Below are 25,702 nucleotides of genomic sequence, written 5' to 3' on the forward strand. Positions count from 1 at the left end.
CTTAAGTTGCATACATTGTGGCATTGACCTCACTGGAAACAAGTTTTGGGTTGCTGATGGTTGTGTTATTTCTGTATAGTGCCACGCACTTACCACAGGAGCAGACGTTGCTCATCTGCCTCACCTCCAAACCATCCCAAAAAAGATTTTTTTCACCAATCAATAAACAATTTAGAGGTATTTACATTCCTAAGCTTTTCAGCTACTTTACAACAGAGTACAGTGGAGTGTGTACAGAATTGCTTTTATAGTTTACAGTGTTTTCATGTGTATCACTGGATTTTCAAAAGTTACTAGTTCAGTGGTCCCCAGGGATCAGTGAAGTGCTGACTGTATTACTATTTTGTATTATATAAGGACAGTCTACACCTAATTTCTAGAATTTCAGTTGGGCAGTAGTGGTGTATTGGCTTTAATCTCAGCACTTGGGATGCAGAGGCAGGATGGATCTGGGAGTTCAAGGCCAGGCTGGTTTGCTGAGCGAGTTCCAGGACAGCCAGGGCAACACAGAAAAAAATCTGTCTCGAGGGAAAACAAAAAACAAAAAACCCAACCAACCAAACAACAAAATAATATAAAATTAGATAAACAATCATAGGCACTGCATTGAGTCGTTTATAATGTCAATTTTACTATGGGTAGTCAGTCCGGCTCAGCTTTAAACTTAAAATCTAGATACCTAGACATCAGCCTGTTACATTGGTGAAGAGTGCGATTTCCTATTGTGTTGTATGGGCTCTTCGGAGGATCGGTCCAATATGGACTATCCCTTGGGCCTCAGTGAGTTCACGGAAGAGGAAACTGGTCCGCCCTCCATTAAAGCCTTCCGGAACCTTTTAAATGCCAAGGCCATGACATCACACGCTCTCTATCTTCTTGATAGGAAAACTAGTAAATGTTCTGGGGCAAGTGAATTTTGTAAAGAGATACTAACTAGGCAGTTCCAAGTTTTACGGGGCTGTGGTAACACCTCTGTCACCACCACCCCAATAGGACCCTGGAGAGGAGATCGAGACCCCGGAGAGCCGCGCTCTGCGGGAGGGAACCAGGGGAGGCTGTCTCCCCTGCACCCAACTCGCTGACCACAGGGTACCACAGCGCGGCAGACAAGCAGCGCCAGCGTCCCCAGCCTCGGCCACGACAAGCCGCGGGCCTTTCCGCCAGAGAGCATGCGCCGGGCGGGCCCCTGTCGCGACGTCAGACCGGAAGGAGGGCCCACTTCTCCATTTCTGGGAAAGCCAGATGGCCGCCGGGCGGGGTAGGGGAGGAGGGGCGGGGCGGGCCGGAAGAGCGGTGCACGAGCCGGAAGTCGTCACCTAGGCCCGCCCCAGCCCGGTCCCTTGGCTGCCTGTTCTGTGGGCGGTCCTAAGTGGTTCGCCGGCTGTCTGTCCTGGCGAGGGTGATGCGGACAGCCCCTCCTTGGCCCCGTGCAGCGCCAGCCTTCTGTGACGCCGACAGCAGAATCCTCAGTCCAGGCTGTGGTTGGGCCTGTGGCCTCAGAGCACTTAAATGAACATCTTTTGGTATAGTGTCTTCCAATTTTAAATGTACCCCTTTTTTTTTTTTTTTTTTTTTTTTTTTTTTTGAGTAAAACTGTAATTCGTCACCTTCCAAGCTGGGAGGTCCTGTTAAAAGGAAACAACTACAAAATAGGTCCATTAGATTTATCTGGAGGCTTTGAGCTGTGTTTATTATGCCTTCCCTCTGTGAGCTGGAGATCCTGTGGAAGCAGTCTATATGAAGGCTGGGATGAGACACCTTAGCCTGTAATTTTAAATGTAATCACCATTTGGATTGTCCTGTCCAACTATTGCACCTTGAAAGGCTGGGCGTGAAAAGCTGATGAAGTTTTAAGGATAGTTAAAAAGTCCAAAAGGCTTTGTCTAATTTTCCAGCTCAATAAGATTGTCTAAGGGATGGGATTCAAGCCGTGGCCTTCATGCCGGCACTCCGGCCGGCTTAAAGCATCTTTAAGTCTGCAGTGTTTGAGTGTGCACCCCTCCTCCTGCGCGTTTGTCTTTCCCCCTTCCTATATTCCCTTTGTGTACCGTGTCCCCCCCCCCCACCGTGCTTCTTTGTTTTTATTTTTTTGGGGGCACAAGGTTAGCTCTTTGACTTCTTTCCTGATGATTGAGCCAGCATTTCTTTTCTTCCTCCTCTCTCTGTCTCTGTCTGTCTCTGTCTCTCCCTCTGTGTCTCTGTCTCTCTCTCATTGTTTTTGAGAGTTTCTCTGCCTCAAACCAGAGATCCACTTGCCCCTACCTTTTGGGATCGAAGGCATGCGCCACCACACCTGGCTGAGCCAGCATTTCTATCCTCCCTTTTAAATCACCACAAACTGAAATTGCAGGGTAAAAACAAACAAACAAACAAACAAAAAACCACTTTCATAAGGGTGTCCAAGGACAAAATTAGAATTTTCAGATAATGTTTTTGTGTGAAATCCCAGAATTGGGCAACACTTCATCCATAAAATGGGTGTTCTGATAGACTGAGGCAGAATAAGTTAGTTTTATGAATAATAGAGGGTCAGAGACCAGTGGAACAACAAAAAGCAACTGGTCATTTCACAGCTACTTTTCTTGTAAGGCAGGAGTAGGATTATAGCAATGGACAAAAACAAGCAGACAAAAACCCAAAACCTAATTAGTTATCGTCAATTTACTTTAGGTTGCTTTTTCATAATGGTTAAGTTAGGGAGAACTTGACTCTCATGTCTGTTGAAACTGGACAGTTAGGAATTTGCTCCTGATTCCTGGGACAGTCAGACCATAACTTAATTTGGGTTCTGAAGTATGGAATATTAAGATGAATGATTCCTTTTTTTTATATTCAGTGTGTTGTAGGCCATTTTTTTTTAAAGATTTATTTATTTATTGTGTATACAGTGTTCTGCCTGCACATATTCCTGCAGGCCAGAAGAGGGCGCCAGATCTCATTACAGATGGTTGTGAGCCACCATGTGGTTGCTGGGAATTGAACTCAGGACCTTTGGAAGAGCAGCCAGTGCTCTTAACCCCTGAGCCATCTCTCCAGCCCGGCCATTTTTTTTAAAAGAAGTATTATTTTCTTGTTTTGAGCAGGGACAAAAGTTCACATGCAGGTAGAGGCTGGCCCCATGCTGGAATGCCGTTTGTAGGTGGACTTTTCTTTCCTGCCCGTCATGGAGACTCAATATTAATGATAAGTGCTCAGCAGATAGCTCAGGCTTATTACTAGCTAAATCTTATAACTTAAATCAACCCATTTCTATTAATCTACATTCTGCCACATGGCATTACCTCTCTTTCATCTTGCACCTCCTGTTTTCTATCCATGTCTCCTGACTCTGCCCTCTTTCTTCCCAGCATTCTTAGTCTGGTTTTCCCACCTAACCTTATCCTGTCCAGCTATTGGCCAGTCAGCTTCTTTATTAAACCAATCACAGTCTAATTTACACAGTGTATAGAAGGATTATTCTAAATTAATAAATGATTCCCAGATCTGGATATTTCTATATGCCCACCTTGAAGTCTGTAAACCACAGAAGCTCTGTTTAAAAAAAAAAAAATCCTGCCTCCTAGGGGTGGCAATTCTCTAACTTCATTCTCTCAGAAGTAAATCACAAAGTGGTGAACCTGCATCCCAGAAAGGTAGAAAAAGAAAGTTTGCTTAGTTCAGAGAGAGTTTTGTGTATTTATGGGACTTGGTTTTCTATACTCTATGTTGTATTTTAAGACAGTGAAGGGGGCAAGAGCATTATTGGGTGTTAATTTTTGTAGCTTTAAAATACAAATACAAGCAATGATTGGATGATATTGACCTTTAAATGTCAACAATACTGCTGACGTGTTTCCTGGTAGAACTATAGAACAGACATGAAATAAAATCTTTATAGTTATAAGTGGTATGGAAAGGGTGAGCATACAATTTATTACCACATTCATTCAAATAGAATTTGAAATGAGAGCTTAAAAGGGCAAAGCCTAGTAGCTGTATCTTTTAGCCCGACAACTAAGGTCGATTCTCCCAGGCCAGGGGTAGAAAGCTGGCCTAACCTGCAAAGCTGGGCTCCACCCCCAGCAATGAAGAAACAAATAGTTACTCTTTCTTACAACTAAGAAGTGAGTGGACGACAGCATTAACAAAGGGTCTGGACTTAAGTTTCATTGCTCTGACACTGTAACAGGAAACATCAAGTAGGATACCATATACGTGAAAGATCATCGTATTTGGGAAACCTTTTATTCTAGTGTGGTGAATTTCCTGAGTTGATTGGAAAATCGTTGAGTTCATTTACAGTGATATTGAGTGATTACAACACTGTTTTGGTGTAGCAAATTAACTACATCAAAATTTTTACTTTTGAAGCTGCCATTTCTATTGTTTCTTGGCCTGTTGGCTAAAATCAAGCATCAAAACAACCTTTTTGTTTTATTCATGGCTTCTGTAGGTCAGGAAATCAGTCAGGATGTCATAGAGATGATTGCACTATTTTTGAGGTTTTGGGTCTTATCCCTCAACATGGACTGTCTACCAATTGGGACTTGTGCCTTATGGGGCTTTTTTTTTTTTTTTTTAAATACAGTGAGCATTCCTCAGGATAGCCAGATGATTTTGTAGTAGTTCAGGACTCTAAACAGGAGGGTTCTATTGAATAAGGTAGACACTGTGCTGCCTTATTGTTCTGCCTTAGCATCATGGCCGAGAACTGTTGGTTGGAGCAGTCATAAGGCTACGCCTGTGCAAGAGGAGTGGCCCCGGCCCCCACATCTCTGAGGAAAGTGTGTCAAAAATATGGGGCTGTACATAAAGCTTGACAAATGACTGTCTTCACCTGCTGAACCACCACATTGGCCCTTCAGACAGTATTTCAAAAACACAAGCTTAATGCTAGGAGATCTACGAGAAAATACCAAATTTCAAATAAGCAGCGTATTATTTTCCTATGGATGTTGTAATGAACACCCAAAATCTATTGTCTAAAAGAGATTTAGTCATTTATTCTAGAAAACAGAGTTCCTCAGAAAGAAACGTTGTGTCTCTGTTTTTCATAGTTGCTGATGGCCTTGTTGGTGTACAGTTAAGTTGCCTCCCATCTCTGCCTCTGTTCTTATAAGACCTTCCTGGGTATCTCTGTGCTATCTCCTCCCATAAGGATACCAGGCATTGGATTTAGAGCCTGTTATTGTCAGCAGCAATAAGTTTGCTGCCTTAATTTTAAATGTCCTTTTTTGTCCTGTCCCAGTTAAGTTGTTTGTGTGAAAAATATGCAGTTGGGTTCCGGAGGGTGCTGGAGATCAGTTCTCCTGTGGTTTTTCCTGTTTGGAAAGCAGTGTCTGGCTTGCCTCTGGATACAGAGTAGCCGTTCCTTGACCCCTGCTGTTGGAGGGGTATATAAGCCCATGTTGGTATGAATAAAGAGAGCTGCTTCCCTGACGAACTGAGACTGAGCGTCTTGAGTGCTGTTTGACCTCGGCGTCCCTCGCCTGATTTCGTGCTCCAGCTGCGTGGGTCGCGGCATGTTATAATCCAGAAGGATTTCTTTTTTAACTTAATTTTATCTGCAAAGAACCACCTTTCAAACAAGGTCACACTTTGGTGCTCTGGGTGGATGTGAATTTGGGGGAGACTGTATTCAACACTGTAGATGGGATTGGTATTACAGATTTCTTCCTTTGCCTTGTGGCTCAGCACAGAACTCCCACCTCACCAGTCTCAAAGTTTCACCCTTGAATCAGATATAAATAGAGATATTAAATATGTTTTGTATTAAAGTACAAGTGCAAGATCACTGTTTAGCAGGAAGCTGGCCACCCACAGGGGAGCTGTTGCCCATCAGCTCTGGGGCCTCACACTGAAGCCTTCTCTCTGCATTCTTTCCAACAAGGGTGACCCCTCTCCCATTTCGGCTTCCACGTCTGTGGAATGACTCCTAAGAAATCTCTCCACTTCACTTCTCTTCTGAGTTTGAGACTTCTTTTCCCATTGGTTACTGGACATTTTGAAACACTGAACTGTAGGCATCATAGAGTCTCAGATTACTTCATTAAAAGCATAAAGCTTTTCGGGTTTCTTGTTCCCTTGCCCTGACTCTTTTTTTGATGTGCTCATCCACACTGACTCCCAGAACAGTATCCAGAGAGTTGTCTCACTCCTGCTCTCTACCTCACATAGCATCTCACCCTAGAGACCATTCTGGGTCACTGTCCACTGCCTTGCTTCTCAGGCTTTCATCACCACAAGCCTGTGTTTAGAGCTATTTCTAGGGAATATTATGTTTATTGTGTCTGCTTGGGAAATAAGAATGGCAACTGGGTCACAGGTTAGACACCAAGTATATTTTGGACCAAAAAGTACAGTGAGTTACAGATAACTTTGGAATTGTCAGCATGACTTGGACATTGTGTTTTGATGCTTTAGTATTGTCAAACTTGGTCACACATGCAGGTTCTTTCTATGCTCTTATCTGTAAATGTCACTTTGCTTTCCTGGCATACTGGAAACTCTGCTCCCCAGAGAATACTCTTCCCCTGCAGCCCTCTCTAGTGCAGCTGGGATCCACCTCTGCCCTTCAGCCTTCTTCTCCTGGTGGCTTCCAGACTATTTCTCTACCTCTTCCCTATTTCCAACTCATGTTTCCAGATTACATGACACTCTACCCATCCATAATTCAATTATTTATGTAGCCCATGTTCTCTCACTGTGTGTGTGTGTGTGTGTGTGTGTGTGTGTGTGTGCGCGCGCGCGCGCGCGCGCGCGTGCATGCATGTGGATTGGGGGCTGTTTTTCATTGGCCTGGTTGCCAGTATGTTGTCCAGTGAGACTTCTCAGTAAGTCATTGTTGTGGAATAATCTTTTTGTACACTGTGAAGATGTGTCTTTGCCAAGGTGCCTTCTGATTGGTTTAATAAAGAGCTGAATGGCCAGTAGGTTCCCAGCCTGAACCCACTCAGTATACCATAACAGCAGAAAAAACACAGTGAGGCTGACTAGGCTTACACTAAAGGATCCCAGCCTCAAATGGACTCCAATTTTGTAGCCACACATTTTTCTGTCAGAGTCACCCCACTCTGCACACCTTCCAAACACACACATACCATGTACCTTCTGAATGGTGGTTGGATTCTCAGATACCTAGCTGCACATTTCTTAGGAACACTTATCCCACACTCCACACCTTCCAAACACACATGCTATGTGCTTTCTGGGATGTACCCTCTGGGTTGTGGTCAGTTTCTCAGATACCTAGCTTTCATACTTCCCGGCCTGCAGATGTCTATTGCCTCTCCCTTCCTCATCCTGCCAATTTTCCTAAGAAAATGAAAGGAGTGAGAATATAACTTTCGTGGCTGTTACCACCAATGTCCACACCTTTCTGCACCTGGAACTACATACTCTCCCTCCCCACTGCTCTTATGGGTAAATTATTCGTGACTTTAGCTAAGGACCACCTTTGCCATGTTGATGAGCCTTTCTCCTTCCATTTACTCAAGGTCAATGGAGTAGCAAGTGTTCCTGTTGGGATAATCTTTTTGTATACTGTGTGAAGATGTCTCTATTTTACCTCACCTGCCTAAAGCACCTTCGGATTGGTTTAATAAAGAGCTAAATGGTCAATAACTGGGCAGGAGAGAATAGGTGGGACTTCCAGGCGAAAGTAGGAACTCTGAAAAAGAATCTGAGGAGAGGGATTCACCAGCCAGACATAGAGGAAGTCAGGCATATGGTACTGAGGAGAGGTAATAAGTCACATGGCAGAATATAAATTAATAGAAACAGGTTAATTTAAGTTTTAAGAGCTAGCTGGGAAAGAGCCTAAACTAAGGCCAAGCTTTCATAATTAATAAATCTCTGTGTCATTATTCAGGAGCTGGCAGTCCAAAGAAAGTCCAACTATACCCGCCTCCTATATAAATGATTAATATCAACCGATAATATATTAATCTATGCCAATAAATGAATGCAAATTAATGCAGTTGTCACCCAGTGGGTTATTCCTGTCAGCACACATGGTAATTGCATCTCCTCCGGCTATTGTCCATTTTCTCTCCTTCACAGCCCAACGTTTTTCTGTCTTCCCAGTTGCTCTTTCCATCTTGTCAGACTCACTCAAGCCAGGCTTCACCTTTTCAGGGCCCTCAGACCTGCTCCTGACAAGGCCAACCCATGGACGTCATCTTTCCCTGTCCATAAGCAGCTGTGATCCAGTGACCTCCTAATCAGCTTACCTGCTTTTCATTTGTGTCTCTCACACTCTGTTCTAAATACAAACACCAAAGCAATCCTTTAATACCTGGTTCAGTTCATTGTAGACAGATTTTTCTTTGGGCTGCCAGCTCACAAAAAATGACACAGAGACTTATTAATTATGAAAGCTTTGCCTTAGCTTAGGCTTGTTTCTAATTAGCTCTTATAACTTAAATCAACCCATTTCTATTAACCTATGTGCTGTCCTGTGGTTCGTGGCTTTTACCTCTCCTCCTACATGTCTTGCTTCTTCTGCATCTTGCTGTGGACTCTGCCTTTCTTCTTCCCCAAGACCTCTCTGTCCCCAGAAGTCCTGCCTAACATCTTCCTGCATAGATATTGGCCACTTAGCTCTTTATTAAACCAATCACAGTGACACATTGTCACACAGTGTAAAGGAATATTCTGCAACATTTCCCCCTTTTTGTGTAAATAAAAAGGAAAGGTTTTTTTTTTTTAACTCTAACATAGTAAAACTATAAACAAAAAGAACAATTATCAGGTGAGAATTATATTCACAATGCCCAGGCCATTTGTATTTGGCAAATTCAAAGAAAATACTCCATTATCTATCCTCTCTTGATGAGTCCAAAGTTTTGTACCTAATTTACTTTCTATCATGACTAAGGGAAACTGTAACTGTAACTATCTAATCTTCAACCCCATCAAAGACCTGAGAAGGATATAACATTACCTGTGTGAACAGAAAGTGCAGAGCAAGTGACTTCAAAAACTAAAAATGAACAGAGACATCCGGCAGCCTGGACAGTCACTCCAAGGTTCCTCTGTAATGTTGGGGCATCCATCTTCAGCCTATAGGACCAGAATATCTGACAGACTTTTCTGTAAAGCAGGAATTTTTGAAGGACTGTTCTATGGATAGGTATAAGATATTATGGTAGATTATTGTATAGACTAGTAAACAAATTTAGTAGGTAGCAACCTTAGATAATTTGCACTGTTATGGATTCTTGTATATTGATTCCTGTTTAAGATAATTTGTATATTGATACAAATACAGAACTATATTTGTTGTAACGTACATATATTTCTACTCTTATTTGAAATGCTTTGTATATTGATACAAATGTAAATTTATATCTGTCATACTGTATGTATGTATCCTCTGTTTAGGATATTTTATATATTGATATATATTTAGGATTATTGTCATATTGCACTATACATTCCTTCCTCTGTTGTGTATTGTCACAATCTTGAAGTCATTGTCCTTTTACCATGTATTTGCTTACAGACTGTTTACCTTGTTTACATGAAGCCTTAGTCCTTAGGTTATTTAGGCAGAAAAGACTTATAGATTTATAGTCACCTATGCTTGTCATCTCTATTGTTATGTTAATTAGGTTATCCAGATTTACAGATACATAGGTTGGATGGACAGGTAATCTTCAAACACTTCATGGACCTAGAGAATATGGCATTTAAATAACTTAGAATTCTGTTGACGTGAGACACAATTGCTCCAGGCAGCACCAATTTGATCCCGAGAGAATGTTGGGCTTCTAAGACATTTCCATTTGGAAGTTTGTCTTCTTCTTGGCACAAAATGGCCTACTGGGCAAAGAGCTGCCCTTGCCTCAACTGCTGACAGTACAAATGCTGTCCTTTCTGGACAAGTGGGACACAAGGAAAAGCGACTACTGAACTCTGCCAAGACAGGATAAGATGGTCTTTCAGAATTCCTGCTTCTGAAAATGGTCTGTCAGATACTCTAGGCCTGTAGCCAATTTGAATGCACCAATGATGCTGAGAAACATTAGGTGACTGTCCAGGCTGCCAACTGTCTCTGTCTACTCTTGAAAGATTCCTGAAAGTTGCTTGCATCCTTCTCCCATTTCTCAGGTATTATTATATTCCTTCTCAGGTCTTCGATGGGATTGAGGACTTAACAGTTACAGTTACAATCTTCTATCTTAGCTAAAACATATTAAGTATTAGATTCAGGTTCTTCAGGATAAGGTGCCTTTTGGAATGATCTCTGTAACGTTCCGTTTACCCATATTCCAGACTTCTCTGGATTTTAGTATGTGTCTCTTGTTTGATATTGTTCGTATTGGTTGTAGTTTCATCTTGTCTAGGTCATTATCCCTTATTCCTCCTGGACAATATTTGATAATCATTCCTATTGTATATAGTTTTGTATTAGGTTAGAACTTTCTTATTTAGACAAAAGAGGGAGATGTAGTGGGTAGCTGTTCCAGCTTTGTCCTGGAAGTACTACCTCCATTGAGGCTTCTGGTCGAAGCGAGGCTGAGTCAGGAGATGCTGCCAGCCACTGCCGCTGCCTTGAGAAGTAAGATGTAAAGTATTGGTAAGCCACAAGCCATGTGGCAAGTTATAGATTAATAGAAATGGGTTAATTTAAGATGTAAGATTTAGCTAGCAAAAAGCCTGCCATGGCTATACAGTTTATAAGTAATATAAATCTCTGTGTATTTACTTGGGTCTGAGCAGGACTGGAGAAAACTCCAGCTACAGTCCTACCCTGTCTTGTTGAAGCTTGGCAGTCTCTTTCTTTTGTGTCTTTTTGTCCAGTTTGGACAACATACTGTCAGCAGTCAAGGCAAGGACAGTTTCTTGCCCAAATACTAGCTTTTGCCACAGAGAAAGTAAACTCCATATGGAGGTTCTTCAATGCCCATCATCCTTTTTTGAAGTAGATTTCTGCTGCCAGGAGCAAAGGTGTTTCACTGTCATGAAAAGCCTTATGTTATTATAACATTTTAAATGCCATATTCTATAGGTCTTTAAAGTGTTTGAAGATCATCTGTCTATCTAAAATATATCTCTGTATGACCTTGAAAACATATCTAACATAACTATGTTTGATTATTATAGATGACTAACTATTAACCTGTATTTCTTTATTATCCTAAATAGCTTTCAAGGACTAAAACTTAACATAGCATTTTTAAATGAACTGCATAGGTACAATGCCTTAAACAAGAATAAAAACGTATGTACAGTATAATAAAAATAACCTTAAATTTGTATCAATATACAAAAATCCATACCAATGTAAAATATTTGAGACTAGTGGTTGTTCAAAAGTAGACTCAGAAATACACCCTTTTATCCCATAATTTCTATAATACATTCCCCCTCCCCCTTTTTCTTTTTAGAATGAGATCCCTAAATCTAATCTTCTTTGTTCAGTTTTTTTTTTCCTGAGCATTATCAATTAAAGCTTGTAACCAACCTCCTAAAAAATAAACATGCATAACCCACTGAATGACCAAAACCCACCCATCTCACCTCTTGGGAATGTGAGCATCGTGTTCTCCAGACTGCTTTCTATTGTCTGGGGCGATGGCACCTTTAGGGACCCTGAGGAAATGGAGATAATGGTCAAGTCCTGGGAAAACTAGCCATAACATTTGTTGTCCAGACCCTGTGTAATGAGAAAGCACAAGGCTTATCTGCAGTCCTGGCTAGAATAGTCTGTGAGGCTGGACCATCTCAGCCAGCAGCCTTGAAGCTGTTCTGGATGTAAAACTCCGAGGAAACTGCAACAGAGGCACTCTGAGAGGCTGGATCACCTAGGCCACCATTTTCACTGGTGTCTGGTTCCCTTGCTCTGAAAACACACACATTTTCAAAGGTAACACACATATCTGCGTTAACACAACTATGGACTGTGTGTTGTACACAAGCCAGCCAAAGATGATTTTTGTTTGTTTTATGTTTGATCAGGCAAAATATGTGTCACCTGTCTTGTAGTTTTTCTAGGTTTATTTTTTTATGTCTGTAGCCAGGACTTTCAGGGGGTCTGATCTCTATCAACCTTGAATGAATCCACAGCCTTTTGTTTTCTGTGGAAACAAAAGCATAACCTCTTCCCCCAATGCAATACATTTTCTGGCTTTCATTTTAAAGTTAAGGCATTCCAAAAGTGTCTAGGCTGGTGTAATGCAGTAGTCCCTCTTACAAGCCTATGTCTCTCAGCAGCTGTCGTTCACTCACCAGCAATTCAGACTCCCTGTATCTTTTCCATTTTTATATGGCTTATCTTTTTTATATTATTTTATTCGCTTTAAAGATTTTATTTTTATTATTTATAAGCACACACACACACAATTTTGAAATTCTGAATTAAAAAATAAAACAATACCTTATAATTGCTACACACATACAACCCAGTGGTCTCTAAGACATTCACCTTGAAGTCTTCTGGGAAGTGTTTCCTCAGAGTCAGCACACAGAAAGCTGTGTTCCAGAAATGGCCAAGGTTGTACCTCATGCGGCAGCTGAACTTGGTAGTATGAGTCACCCAGATGGTACTGGTTTTGAAGGCATGAAGGGGTCATGGAGAGCAGCTGAAGCTTGGCACTATGTGGCAGTGCTGGAGTCCCCAAAGATGAAAGTACACCCGAGTTTCAGCAGAAGAGTCTAGCATTTTGGAGATGCCAGTACCATAGGATAGCCACCAAGAACAGCAGCAGTTGTGGAGTGGAGCCAGCTGGAGCCTAGATGACAAGCTGTGTGTGCTGCAGAGGGCAGGCAGAGCTGGAGAAGTGAGCCAGGCCTCTTGGAGGAGCCCAGGAGATTGGGAGTGGATCCCAGACACTGGATGCCGAGTTATTTACACTGTTGGAGTTTGGTTTTGCTTGTTCAAATAGTTACTTTGCCCTATTTCTTCCCCGGTTGAAATATGAAAGTACTTATTTTTTATGTTCCAGGAGCCCACAGTTGAAAGACTTTACATTTTTTAAAAAAGGAAATTTTGGAGTTTTACAGAGAATTTGTATTTTAAAAGAAACTGGATTTTTTTAAAAAGACTGAATTTTTAAAGTGTTTAGATTTGTAAGGCTGTGGGACTTTATAAGTTAGTAAAATGTTTTATACTGTGATGTTTATATTAATGTGTGATCTTGGGGATGAACAAGAAAAGAAAGGTTGTGACTTTACAGTGATTTGTTTATGTGTTGGGTTGACAAGAGGTCAATTGTGCTGGATAGTTTTATGTCCTAAGATACCAGGTGTGGCGACAATACCTGTTATCCCAGCATTCTGGAGGTTAAAGTAGAAGGCTAGGAAGGGGACTTGAGGCCTTATCTTAGGGTTAACAGGAATTCAGTAAAAAGTTTTTAGATGGAAAAAAAGAAAGTCTCTTCTGAAGGTTTTGGGATGTGTTATGAACAAGTTCTGTAGTTAGATGGGCAGTTAAGATCCACATTTCTGCGATGGTTCTACCACTGATTAACACTGTGGCGGCAGGTGGTAGGGAGCCTCCTGCGCTTTCTGGGAAGTGTTGGTGACACCATGGCCTTCTTATCCTTGCTCTGATGCCATGCACAGCAGTCGTCTGCCATCATAACCTATACAATGACCCAGAGGAAGACAGTTGATCTCAACACACATGGGCTTGTCTGGGATGATGGCAGAAACACCAGATCTCAAAAACTCAGAGCTGTCTCCTAGTATCTTACCAGGGCGCCTACTGATCTTTGTCTTCGGCCCAGCAAACCCACAAGCAGTGTGAGCTGTAAATCCACCTAGTGTGTGGGCAGTGATAGCACTGAAATGGCCTGGATGAATCAATCGAACAGTGAAAATAGCTGTCTCCATCGACCGGTCACTTTTACTGATACTAAGACAGGAGAGAAGCTGGGCGAAATTGTGGAGACATGAAAAGGAGCCCCTCATCCCAGAGTCTGCTTGAAGCTTCTCACTAGCTGAGAATCAAGAATTGCAGCAAAATTAACAACGTTTGCTCAAGGCCTTTCCCCTTTCCCAGCTCTAAGTGTACAACTTTCTTGGGACCTCATCAGATCATTTACATTAAAAGATGTCCTAAACTTTGTACAAAACCCCAGTGACTCCTGATACTCCCTTATCAAATAATAATCCTATTTAAGTCACTACCAGAGCTACCCTATAATATCATTTATCCAAAAAAAAGAAAAAAGAAAAAGGAAGTTTCTTGGCAATACTTTGAAAGCTACTGAAATGATAGTGAGGCTCATGGCAAGACACTTAGCTGTGACTGCCCCTTGATAACCATACCTGCACTTGGATGAATATCTTAGTCTTTCCCCGAGCTTTTCTTTTTCCAACACCTGGGAGGCAGAGGCAGGCAGATCTCTGTGAATTGAGGCCAACCGTGTGTGCATAGTGAGTTTCAGGCCAGCACACTGAAAACCTGTTTCAAAAAGATGGGCTGGAAAGATTCCTCAGTGGATAAAGTCTGATGGCCTGAATTTGATACCTGGGGCCCACATGTTAGAAGGAGAGACCTTCACATGCATACCATGGTTGGTATGTGCTCACCCATATGAGCAAAGTAATAAATAAAAATATTATAAAAAATTTTTAAAGTCTTTTAGTAAATCATAACTCATCCTTGAGAAGGCCACATATATACTTCATTCTTTTCTGCAATGACTTTCTATTTTTAATAACCCCCAGCCCTGCTTCATACTGGCTTGTCCTGAAATTATCTTTTCTTCTGAAACCAAGGATCTGATTTTACTTGAATTGAGGTTTCTAAACGATTAAGGGAATTCCTCAGGCTTCTGTGGGTGATAGTGTGGATCTCTGCCTCCATTCCTGCTGCTGACAGTACCAGTAACATTGCCATGATGAATGTCTTTGATAGATGTGTTCTTGACATTGCAGCACATTTGTCCTCAAGAAAACCTTCACCCAAAGCTCTATGGTGCATTTCAACAGACTTCACTTGTGACATTACTTGGAGCAAAGTAGCAAACCTATGGTGGGGTTGAGAGTGCCAGTCTCCACGTGGTCTATAGCGACTGTATGAATACCATCAATTTGTAAACAGTGTGGAGGACCAGATTCAAAGGCTTAGCAGTTGGGTGAGTTGACAGCAGAATGTAATCCAAAGCTTTGTGCAATGGGAGTCTACTAGCATTGCCATCCTATGGGTAACTTTCCAGCTCTTGAGTCAAGGCATATTGGCACTTGGCTTCAGCATGTTGTCACCATTCCAAGAAGAAATTGACACAAAAGCTACTGTGTCAAGATTATAGCCAGCTTCCTTATGTAGGCCCCGACTTCCTGAATGATTTCCTCATCTGTCTTCTGAGTGAAAGGTGACTCTGTGGAATTCATTTTGTTTACAATGACAATTGTTTCAGACCCAGTGCATGAGCCAAAAGGGTGTTGACACAAGTTTATTCATTCTTAGACCTTCCCGTTTCAAATTCACCTACACCAGCAGAACAGCCAGGAAAACACAGCCCAATATTGCCTGTTGTGCAGTGGTTTGGATGGAGTCCCTTCATGCCAGGGCATCAGTACTACTCACACATCTGCTGTGTCATTTCCAGAGAGTTCTACAGTTGTCCATCAGATGTCCAGTAGTGGTGGGCTTCTTCACATTAATGTCCCTGGTGATGATGATTTTGATAAGAATCCTTTTCATTTCCAGCTTTGACTTAGTGGGAGTTTTCATAAAACCTATGTGTCATCAGTAAACTCATAATTGGGGGTAGGGATGTGGGGGTGATCTGGCTGCGACATCTGTTACCCCATTGATCGCCAGGATTGATTTGACTGATCTCCTGTCTGGGCTGGTGTCCCCTTCCTCCCTCCCTCACCACTACCCCGTGTGCGTCCCTCCCAAAGCTGAGTGCTCTGTTGAAGAGGATGACCTTCCTTGAGTGAAGGAGGACCATCTGCGGTCAAGGGTATATGTAGCTGCGCCTCCCCCCACCCCAGAACCTCCAAACAAGCTCTCATTATTGGGAGTAGAAAGTTGCTGACAATTTTAAAATATGCTAGCTACAATATGTTTATTATCTCTAAGAAATTTAATATTGCCACAGTATTTTAAAATACATAGTCCCCATTTAATTTTCTCCAACTGTCTCCATAAAATAGAGTTTTGAAAGTTTACATCCAAGATTCTGTCAAGGATCACATATGATCTTGCTTTTAAAAATTGCCTAGCCAGGTGGTGGTGTTGAATGCATGCCTTTAATCCCAGCACTTGGGAGGCAGCGGCAGGCAGATCTCTGTGAGTTCAAGGCCAACCTGATCTACACAGCTAGTTCTAGGACAGCTAGTGATGTTACACAGAGAAACCCTGTCTCGAAAAACTAACCAACTAACCAACCAACCAACCAACCAACCAAAACAAAACAAAACAAAAAAACCCAAACAAACAAAACCCCCCAAATTGCCTAGTTTGGCTGAGTATGGTGGTGCACACCTTTAATCCAAACACTCAGGAGGCAGAGGCAGGAGGATCTCTGCAAGTTCAAGGTCAACCTGATCTACATAGTGATTTACAGGACAGCCAGGGCTATGTAGAGAGAACCTATATCAAAACGATGCAAAACAAAACAAAAATTTGCCTAGTTTTAAAATATATGTATCTATCAGCAATTCATGCTTATAATTCCAAGAGAGTAATAAAACCCAGTGTGAGGAAGGCTGTACCAACAAGAGGACTCTGCAGCTCCGCTTGTTTTTCCTTCTTCCCTGGAGAGCCTCTGTAACAGTCTCCGTTCACATCACAGCTGTGTGCACTGTGACTCTCCGAATAGCTCCCGGGCCACTTTCACCCTGCCTTGCCGCCTAGATTAGAGACCCTTGCCTGGAACTCAGGTCTTCCGTCTTGATTCATTTCCTAATTTGGGTACAAAACATCCTCCCGTCGCTTCTTGCAGAGACCCCAGCTTTTAAGTACACGTGTCTGTCCTTTCTTCCTCCTCTTGTCTCCCCATTAGGACAGTCACTGGAGCTGTATAGAGCACTGGATGAATTTATAACCTTTCCTTTCGGGTTAGGGTGGAGTGGAAATTAAAGCTTGTGTCCAATTGTCTATCTTGTTAGGCAATTCATGATTCTTATTAACATTCGTAATGATTAATCATGTTTTTTCTTTAGAAGGACCAGTTCTTCAACCACATGTATTAAATATGCCTTATTTTATTTTACTATGGGAATAAATGGTCCTCTGGGTAAGGATATTAGTAGATAAAATACTCGCGCCACCTAGTGGAGTATCTGAATTAACATCATTCGCTTCGAATCTGACAGGAAGTCTTCAGAAACTTGCAAGACGTAGAAAACGCATCCTTACCTATGTCCTTGGCGTCTCTGTGAAAAATCTTCCCAAGTAGAAGAATATCTTGAGACCTACGTGTAGTGGCACACACCTGTTATACCAGCACTGGGAGGTGGAGGCCGGAGGATCAAGTTCCAGGTCAACGTGGACTGTATAGTGAGACCCTGTCTCTAAACCCCAAACCAACCAACCAACTAATCACTAACCAAAACCATATCCAAAAGAATGTCATATCTACTCTATGGCACCTACCCTTACAATTATTTCATAGTTTATTTTAGCATCTGTTAATTTTATCTTTTGTTTTGAGGCCAAGTCTACGTGTAGCTCAGGTTAGCCTGGAACTTGCAACCCATATGCCTCTGCCTCTTGAGTGTTGGGATGACAAGCATGTGCCTCTGTGTCTAGCTTCATTTAATTTAATGAATATCTGAAAAATATTACTGTTGAGACATTGTTAACAGCGTGAAACATGTATGATCTTCAGCCTTTATTCCGGGGCCATCTGCTCGTATAACTGACTAACAAAACATCAAGTAGCACTGCCAGCTATTTTATTTTATTACTTTGTAATTGAAAATAAATAGGGCATGTGTCTAGTAAATTCATGTAACTAACTAGTTCATGAACACGGCTCTACATGTTGTCGGCCACCGGCTCCAAGGATCAAGCTTCCGTCTCAGAAAACTGGAGTGCTTGAGAAACATGGACAGCAGATTAGTGTGGTAGCAGTGATGGGGGATGTAAGAGCAGCAGCCAGCATCCACAGAGCCTTCTACACCAGGCTCTTCTGACTCGGCTCACCCTCTCAACACCTAATGGAAGAGATACTGTTTTTTTTTTTTTTTTTTTGTTTGTTTGTTTTTGAGACAGAGTTTCTCTATGTAGCCCTGGGTGTCCTGGAACTTACTCTGTAGACTAGGCTGGCCTCGAACTCACAGAATTAAATTGCATGACCGGGTGCTGACATCAGGCTGTGCCTATTCTAATTACTCCATATTGTGTAAAGCGGTGGTTTTCTTCAGATTGTGCCTACCTTCAAGAGAGACTCCATTTTACAAGCAGCTGTGGAGTCCATTTTGAGGGAGAGGGACGACTGGAGCCCGGGAACACTTGTAAACCACACTATCTGTGTGGCCCCACGCAGGCCACAGACTGATGAGTGAGGGGCTTATTCCTGGGAGTAGGAAGAGTGTCACATTCTGGGCCTGGGGAGATGGCTCAATGGTTAAGAACATTCACTGTTCTTGTAAAGGACCCTGGTTTAGTTTCCAGCACCCACATCAGGTAGCTCACAACTGCCTGTAACCGTAGTTCTAGAGTATCCTATGCCCTCTTCTGGCCTCCTTGGATACCTACCTGCTTGTCCACGATGCACATACATATACTCAGGCCGATAAACATAATACAACGAAACACACGCCTTTAATCCTAGCACTTAGGAGGCAGAGCCAGGGATCTGTCTGAGTTCCAGGCCAGCCTGGTCTATAGAGCGAGATCCAGGACAGGCAACAAAACTACACAGAGAAACCCTGTCTTAAAAAAACAAGAATGAAACAAAAAAAGTAAGTCTTAAATGAAAAGAGTGTTACACTGTAAATGTATCACGGTGAGTTGAGACTATTGGGGCACATGGGAATATTAAAATCCTACCAGGAACAGCAGGGCCAAGACCCTGTGAGGCTCATCACACAAAGAAAGGAAGAAGGCCAACTTCTTCATCTAGATCCCACAGAGTCAAACACGTCACACTGTGATGACAACAGCCTCCACCACCCTGTCATCCGACCACCAAATGTCTGCTGTAGCAGCAAGGGCGGACAGGCAAAGGATACTCCCGACCGTGCCAGGGCCTTCAGTGTCACTCAGTCTCTACTCTTTTCTTTTTAGACAGGGTCTCTATGTAGTCCTGGGTGTCTTAGAGCTCACTGTGTCGACGAGGCTATCCTCCAACTCACAGAGATCCACCTGCCTCTGCCTCCCAAGTGCTAGGATTAAAGGCGTGCGCCTCCGTGCCTGGCCTTCAGTCTCTCTACTCTTGGCACAGCCTACTCAACTGTCATTCACCCGTTCCCTTGCTTGGCCATCTCTCTACCCATTCCGTAACCTGGGTCCAGACCTGCTCCTTTGGCCCCACGGTTCTGCAGTTTCCCTCCCAAACCTGTGACCACAGCAGCCCGACTCAGAGCAGCAGCTTCTCCAGCCTGGCTTGCTGTCTTGTCAACGAAGAGACTTCTGAGTTCACATCAGTTCTTCAGATTTGCTTTCTCAGACAGGACTCCTTGAAACTCTGCCTCTTAACCCTTTATAGTCATTCTGGAAGCCTCCTCACCATAGACATATTTACTGTACGGTGCGTAGCATGTGGTTTGAGGGTTAATATTAGTCATTAAGATTGGAGTAAAAGGACAAGTGTCTGTCTTCCCAGGGTTATCACAGGAAGTGGGAGTATCTGGTAAGCTGCTGCGAGTGAATGTGACCGTCGCTTGTGAATTTATTGTTATAGACTGTGGCATAGTAGTGGAGCCAGGAAGATGGCTCCGTGAGTAAGGGCTCCTGAAAACTCGAGTTTGATTCCTGGAACCCACAGGGAAGGAGAGAACTGAGTCCCTGAAGTTGTCCTCTACCCACATGCTGTGACATGGACACCTTCTACCCCCAACTCATTAACCAGGGACAGGTCGTTTTGTAAAGCTCCATCTGGTTAAATGTTGATAATTTCCTGAAACACAGTGACTAGCATCCTCAGAACTAAAGCCACCTGTTTTCCTAGATTCCTGCTACCCCATCCTACCGACCCCAAGTTTCTGCTGGCCACAAGAACTGTTTATCAGTTGCCTGACATTCTTTTATTTGATACCCCCTACTCAGTTTCTAGTGTCTGTAAATGGACAGTGAGTTCCCTGGTTTCAAGGTCTAGAGAACCCCCTTCTGCAGTTTTTTCTTGGATTAAATCTGTTGTTGCAAACACTAAATTTCTTCTCTGCCTTTCCCTACTGATTCTCCTCCTTATCCAGCCAGACCCGACTGAGGACACTGTCCTCCCCAGACCTAGCCCTAACCTTTGAGCCACCTCTTGCTTCTCCACTAAGCCTCTACCCACTCCTACTTTTGCTACTAAGCCTCTTACTCTTCCCCCCAACCTGCCACCCCCCCGCCCTGACATCTTTTGCTTACCAAGCCTCTTCCCACGCCACCTTTCACCACCAAACCTCTACTTGTCTCGACCTTCCTCACTCCATACTCATTCTTGGTCTGCTATTTCTCCCACCCAACCCTACTCCATCCTTCCACTTCCCAAAGGTAATGGGTTCCCAAGAGCACCGTGTATACCCATGTCTCCCTTCTCTTGCAGATCTATCTCAAAAACAAACAAACAAACAAAAAACCAAAAAACAAAAATATCGTTGGGTTCCTTTGTCCCTGACCTCAATGCCTATCACAAAAAATTTTAATATTTTTCTCAGACCTTTGACCTTACCTGACATGGCCCCTACATCACTCTGACCTTTACCCTCTCTCCTGAAAACAGGGAGTATGTCTGGATCTCTTCACACCCAGGATAGGATTGTAACCTAATTGGTGATATGGCAGTTTCACACACCAGTCCTCACTGGTGCTAACCAGCCCAATTCTGATGTTTTCCCCAAAAGGGAAGTTATGATTCCTTGCCTGGCAAGACTAGAACAGGCATCCTTAAGTGAGTTATTCATGAAAGGGGGGCTAGAAACCGGACAAGGCAGCTCAGAGCAGAGACTGCAGAGCAGCAGTTCCAGAAACATCCTGGGGGCTCTAGCCAGGAGGACTAAAGAGGAGCTCTGGTTTCTTACCTCCTCATTGTGAGGGTGGGAACTAAAACTGCAGTCCAGAAACACATTCCTCCTCACCAAGTCTCTAGATTGTTGTGAAAAAAAGAATCTATTTCCTAATATCAGCCCATCTCCTAAGTAATTTTAGTGTTACCTTATCAGAAAGGGGATGTAACGGAAGCCTTGAAGGCCCACTAAGAGAAAGCTGTTGCCTCCTAGCCAGAGAATCTATCTCTGGGTGGAGGCACACCACTGTCTCCTCCCTTAAGACCTAATCCAGATGGCCTGTGCTAAAAATGATAAGCGGCGCTGGTTACCATGTCATGAGGTCACAAGGCATGACAAAACCTGCTGTGGGATGGTCTGTATGTCAAGTGTGTTGCTGATTGGTCAATAAATAAATCTGATTGGCCAGTGGCCAGGCAGGAAGTATAGGCGGGACAAGGAGGAGAATAAAGCTGGGAAGTGGAAGGCTGAGTCAGAGAGACACTGCCAGCCGCCACGATGATAAACAGCATGTGAAGATGCCGGTAAGCCACGAGCCACGTGGCAAGGTATAGATTTATAGAAATGGATTAATTTAAGCTGTAAGAACAGTTAGCAAGAAGCCTGCCACGGCCATACAGTTTGTAAGCAATATAAGTCTCTGTGTTTACTTGGTCGGGTCTGAGTGGCTGTGGGACTGGCAGGTGAGAGAGATTTGTCCTGACTGTGGGCCAGGCAGGAAAACTCTAGCAACAAAAACCCAGTATCAGAGCTTTATTGGGGGTGGGGTGGGACAAAAGAACAGGCCTGGGGAGAAGCACGTGCAGAGAGCAGAGAGAAAGAACAGAGAAGAGAAAGTGGGGGGAAGAGAGAAAAGAGAAGGGAAGGGAGGAGTCTGTGTCTGGCTTTTTAAGGCGCAGGTGGGCTTATGGAGCTATGCCACGCATGCACAGATTGTGTGACCACGCACGTAATCATGCAATGTGCACTGATGATGTAAAACACAGGACTCCTTGCTTAGCTCCTGAACTACACATGTGTGATCATGCAGCTGGCGTGGCAGCAGAATCCCAACAGCCTGACCAGTCACTTGGCCCTGGGACCATGCCTTAGGAAGGTGGGGTCACCTTAAGTCATCTTAAAGAGATTGGGAGAATTATTAATCCTTTAATTCTTTCCTGGAATCCCTATGCTCATGCAGTAGCTTACAGAGCTGCCTTTTCAGCCTGTTTTACTCAAAGAGTAAGTTACTTAGAAAAGTGGAACTTTTCCTTTTCTTCTTTCTTTTCTTTGTCTAAGCATCATTTCCCTATACTCTGGAGTTCATTTGAAAAATAAATTCTAATTTATGTGTATGGGTGAAGCACAATCCTAATTAGTCTTAACAATAAAAACAGGATGAAAGTTGAAAGATCAGAGAGGCAGAGCAGCCAGCCACTCACTAGAAACTTCTTACCACTATGAAATCTCAGACTGAAAGAGAATCCTGTCTCTACAAAGCCTCAGACTGAATGGGCACCAAGATCCTGTCTCCATCTGCCTTATATTCCTGTCTCCACCTTCCAGTGCTGGGATTAAAGGCATGAGCTATCACTGTCCCGCTCTGTTTCTCTTTTAGACTGGTTCAATGTCATGTAGCCCAGGGTGGCCTTGAACTCCTGATCTTTCTGCCTCCTCCTCCCAAGTGCTGGGATTAAAGGTGTGTGCCATCACTGCCTGGCCTCTATGGTTAATTAGTGGCTAGCTCTGCCCTCTGATCTCCAGGGAAGCTTTATTTGTTAGAACACAAACAAAGTATCATACAACATATGGGTGTTTTGCCTGCATGCATGTCTGTACACCACTTTTCCTAGTGCCCAGGGAGGCTTGAGGAAGGTGTTGGATCCTCTAGAACTGCAGTTACAGGTTGTGAACTGCCATGTGGGTACTGGGAATTGAACCTTGGTCCTCTGGAAGGGCAGGCAGTGCTCTTAACCACAGAGCTGTCTCTCCAGCCCCTGAGATTTACTCTTTCTCTAAAGCTCCCCCCGCACCGTGTGGCTGCTGGTCATCTAGCATATGGCAGACCCACATGCAGGCTTAACTCAAACAGCATGCACTTTCTCTTTCTCTGCTCCATCTTCCTCCACCAGGCAGTTGCCAGGATTTACAGCTTATCTGCCCTGGGGTTTTCTTTTAAACTCTAATAAGGCTGTCTTCAAGCTTCTTTTGGACTGTTCTTAAATTCTTTCATCAGTGAGATGAAAAGCCCCCATTTCTTTGGTAACAAAACCTCATGCATAGGATACATGATTTAGGTGATTCATTACTTCAAAGACAGACTTGGGTAATTTTTCAAGTTAACTCTTCTGCCTCTATTTTCTTTTATTAAAAAATTCTTTTAAAAATGTCTCATCTCCTCCCTTCCCCTAACACTATCTTGGTGGCAGTTTGACAGGTTTCTCATGTATAATTCAATTTACCCAGAAGGAGGCAGCATTTTACTATTAAATGGATGCTTCTGCAGTGGTTCATACAAGTCTTCTCTCTTAAAAACTTTTTTTTTTTTTTAAATAAAGACAAAGTCTATTAAACACCTATTACCAAAAACCTTCCAGGGCAAACATTTTAGGATACCATTAGAGCTTTGCATATTGGGAAAGTGGTAGAATTCAAATCTTGGTCAGATTAAACACAGCTAATGTGATGAATCACCTGTGTAGTAGATTCGGTCATTGCCTGGGACTGTCTTGCAGGCAGAGATGCTGAGCAGAATGATAAAGAAAGGAGCAGAAGATGAAGCCAAAAGGAGGGGAGAGATTCGGTCGTTACTAATTTGTAGGAAAATCACACATTTGGTCAACAAGAGAGCAACATTTGGGAGACATCGATTTGATTTGTTAAAATATAAGAATGTTAATTAGTAGATCAGCAAATGCAACTTCGTGTTTCTTGTTCTTACAGAGTCAACGGCTCTTTGGAATTAACCTAGGAGGTCATGTGGTGCCACCTGTCAGTGATGACTGGTCAACTCATTTCATCCATCAAGGGAAATGCCAGTCCATCGGAGGCAGGATCGTAGTGCAGCCCCGGCTGCCCTGACACCCATTATGCACACCAAGCTGTATTCAAGTTTGTGTGAGTCCTTCTGCCTTGGCCTTCCAAGTGCTGGGATTGCATCTGTCTGCTTTCAAACACTTAGAAGAAGGAGACAAACTTATAATTGTATGAAGGGTCCCAGGGAAGGGCCCAGTGGATAAGGCTCTTGCCGCACAAGCATGAGGACTGGAGTTTGGATCCCCAGAATCCATGTGAAAAGCTAGGTGAGATCCCAGCACACAGGAGGCAGAGACAAGCTGGCCAAAATGGTGATTCAGTGAGAGACGTAAAGACATCAATCTTGAGCAACTACATGTATGTGCAAACGTATACTTGCACATGAGTATCCTCACATATAGGAACACATACACACACACACAAATTGCAAGATGGCAGGAGAGACATTTTCTGTCACCTTGTATTTGACACAAGGCTATTGCTGAAAATAGTAATTGAAGGTTGACACATGCTCCATAAAAGGAATCTGGAGGAAGCAGTGTGGAGGATTCATCCCTCCTGGAATGGGTCTGCTTGCAATTCCATTGAAGGCCTATAATTCAGTTAGAACAAAATCATTTTCCCTTCATTTTCCATTCTATTTTATCCTTCTGGAGAACAGAAGATGAAAGCTGAGGAGAGATGGACCAGAGAGAAAGGCTGTTGTGGAACAGTTGGCTTACCTGCCCAGAGAGCAAGGAGGTTTGTTTCTAGTATTCCATGATACAGTTTAGGAAAAGTTAAAGCCTTTCGAAGTACCAGCATTACCCAAAATGCAACACTCTAGGGGGAGGGGGAAGCTAGAGCTGGTTGAAGGCGGCACATAAGCAGAGAGAGGGTCAAAACAGAGCCTTGAGATCCTTTGGTTCATAATTACTTTGTAAAGATTTATTTATACTTAATGAATTTATTTATGTGTATGGCTATCTTTGCCTGTTGTGTGTAAGTGGACCATGTATGTGTATTCCTGGTGCCCCCAGAGGCCTAGAACAGACATAATTTACGGTTGTACACTCCGATGTGGGTTCTGGGAACTGAACCTGACTCTGCAAGAGCAGCAAGTACCCTCAACCACTGTGACACTTCTCCAGCTTCCTGGAACTTCTTATGTATATCAAGGCAAGGACTGAAACCCGAGTGTTCCTACGGTTCGGGAGGCACAGGCGGGACAAGCCCCCCTTCCCCATTTGCAACCTTCCAGGTACTTTTGGAAGCTGAAGAGGAGACCGATGACAAAGACTATCAGGGTCAGCCTGGGCTAAAGCAAAGCAAAGGCCCCCGAGACCCCCAGCTTTTTCAAAAAGGAACTTCCCACAATGTCACCTCCAGGGTGCTACCAAGTACATAGGGGACATCTCTAATATCACTAGGACCAATCGTCCCCCTTAGTCACATCATCTGAGACATGTAACCCCTTTCATATCTAACAGCCCTTATCTTTGAAGAAAAGGAGAAGAGCCTTAGAGGGAGTTCAAACTGTGATTTGACTGTGTTTATGTCTGGAAGAGGGTATTTAAATAAAATAAATTAACATTTTTTAAAGACA

General features: G+C 43.1%; 2 long non-coding RNA genes across 2 annotated transcripts; one reads left to right on the forward strand and one right to left on the reverse strand.

The window, feature by feature from the left end:
* LOC128105157 (uncharacterized) lies at positions 1-25,702 on the forward strand. The gene is made up of 2 exons (XR_008216276.1): positions 1-1,523; positions 24,025-25,702. It is a non-coding gene; the product is annotated as an uncharacterized LOC128105157 (long non-coding RNA).
* Positions 1,569-13,435, reverse strand: LOC128105158 (uncharacterized). The gene is made up of 3 exons (XR_008216277.1): positions 12,410-13,435; positions 11,506-11,577; positions 1,569-9,042 (listed from the first exon to the last, which is right to left on the reverse strand). It is a non-coding gene; the product is annotated as an uncharacterized LOC128105158 (long non-coding RNA).

The sequence above is a fragment of the Peromyscus californicus genome, unplaced genomic scaffold (genome assembly GCF_007827085.1).
Source record: "Peromyscus californicus insignis strain IS unplaced genomic scaffold, ASM782708v3 Scaffold_9__1_contigs__length_137607984, whole genome shotgun sequence".
NCBI lineage: Eukaryota > Metazoa > Chordata > Mammalia > Rodentia > Cricetidae > Peromyscus > Peromyscus californicus.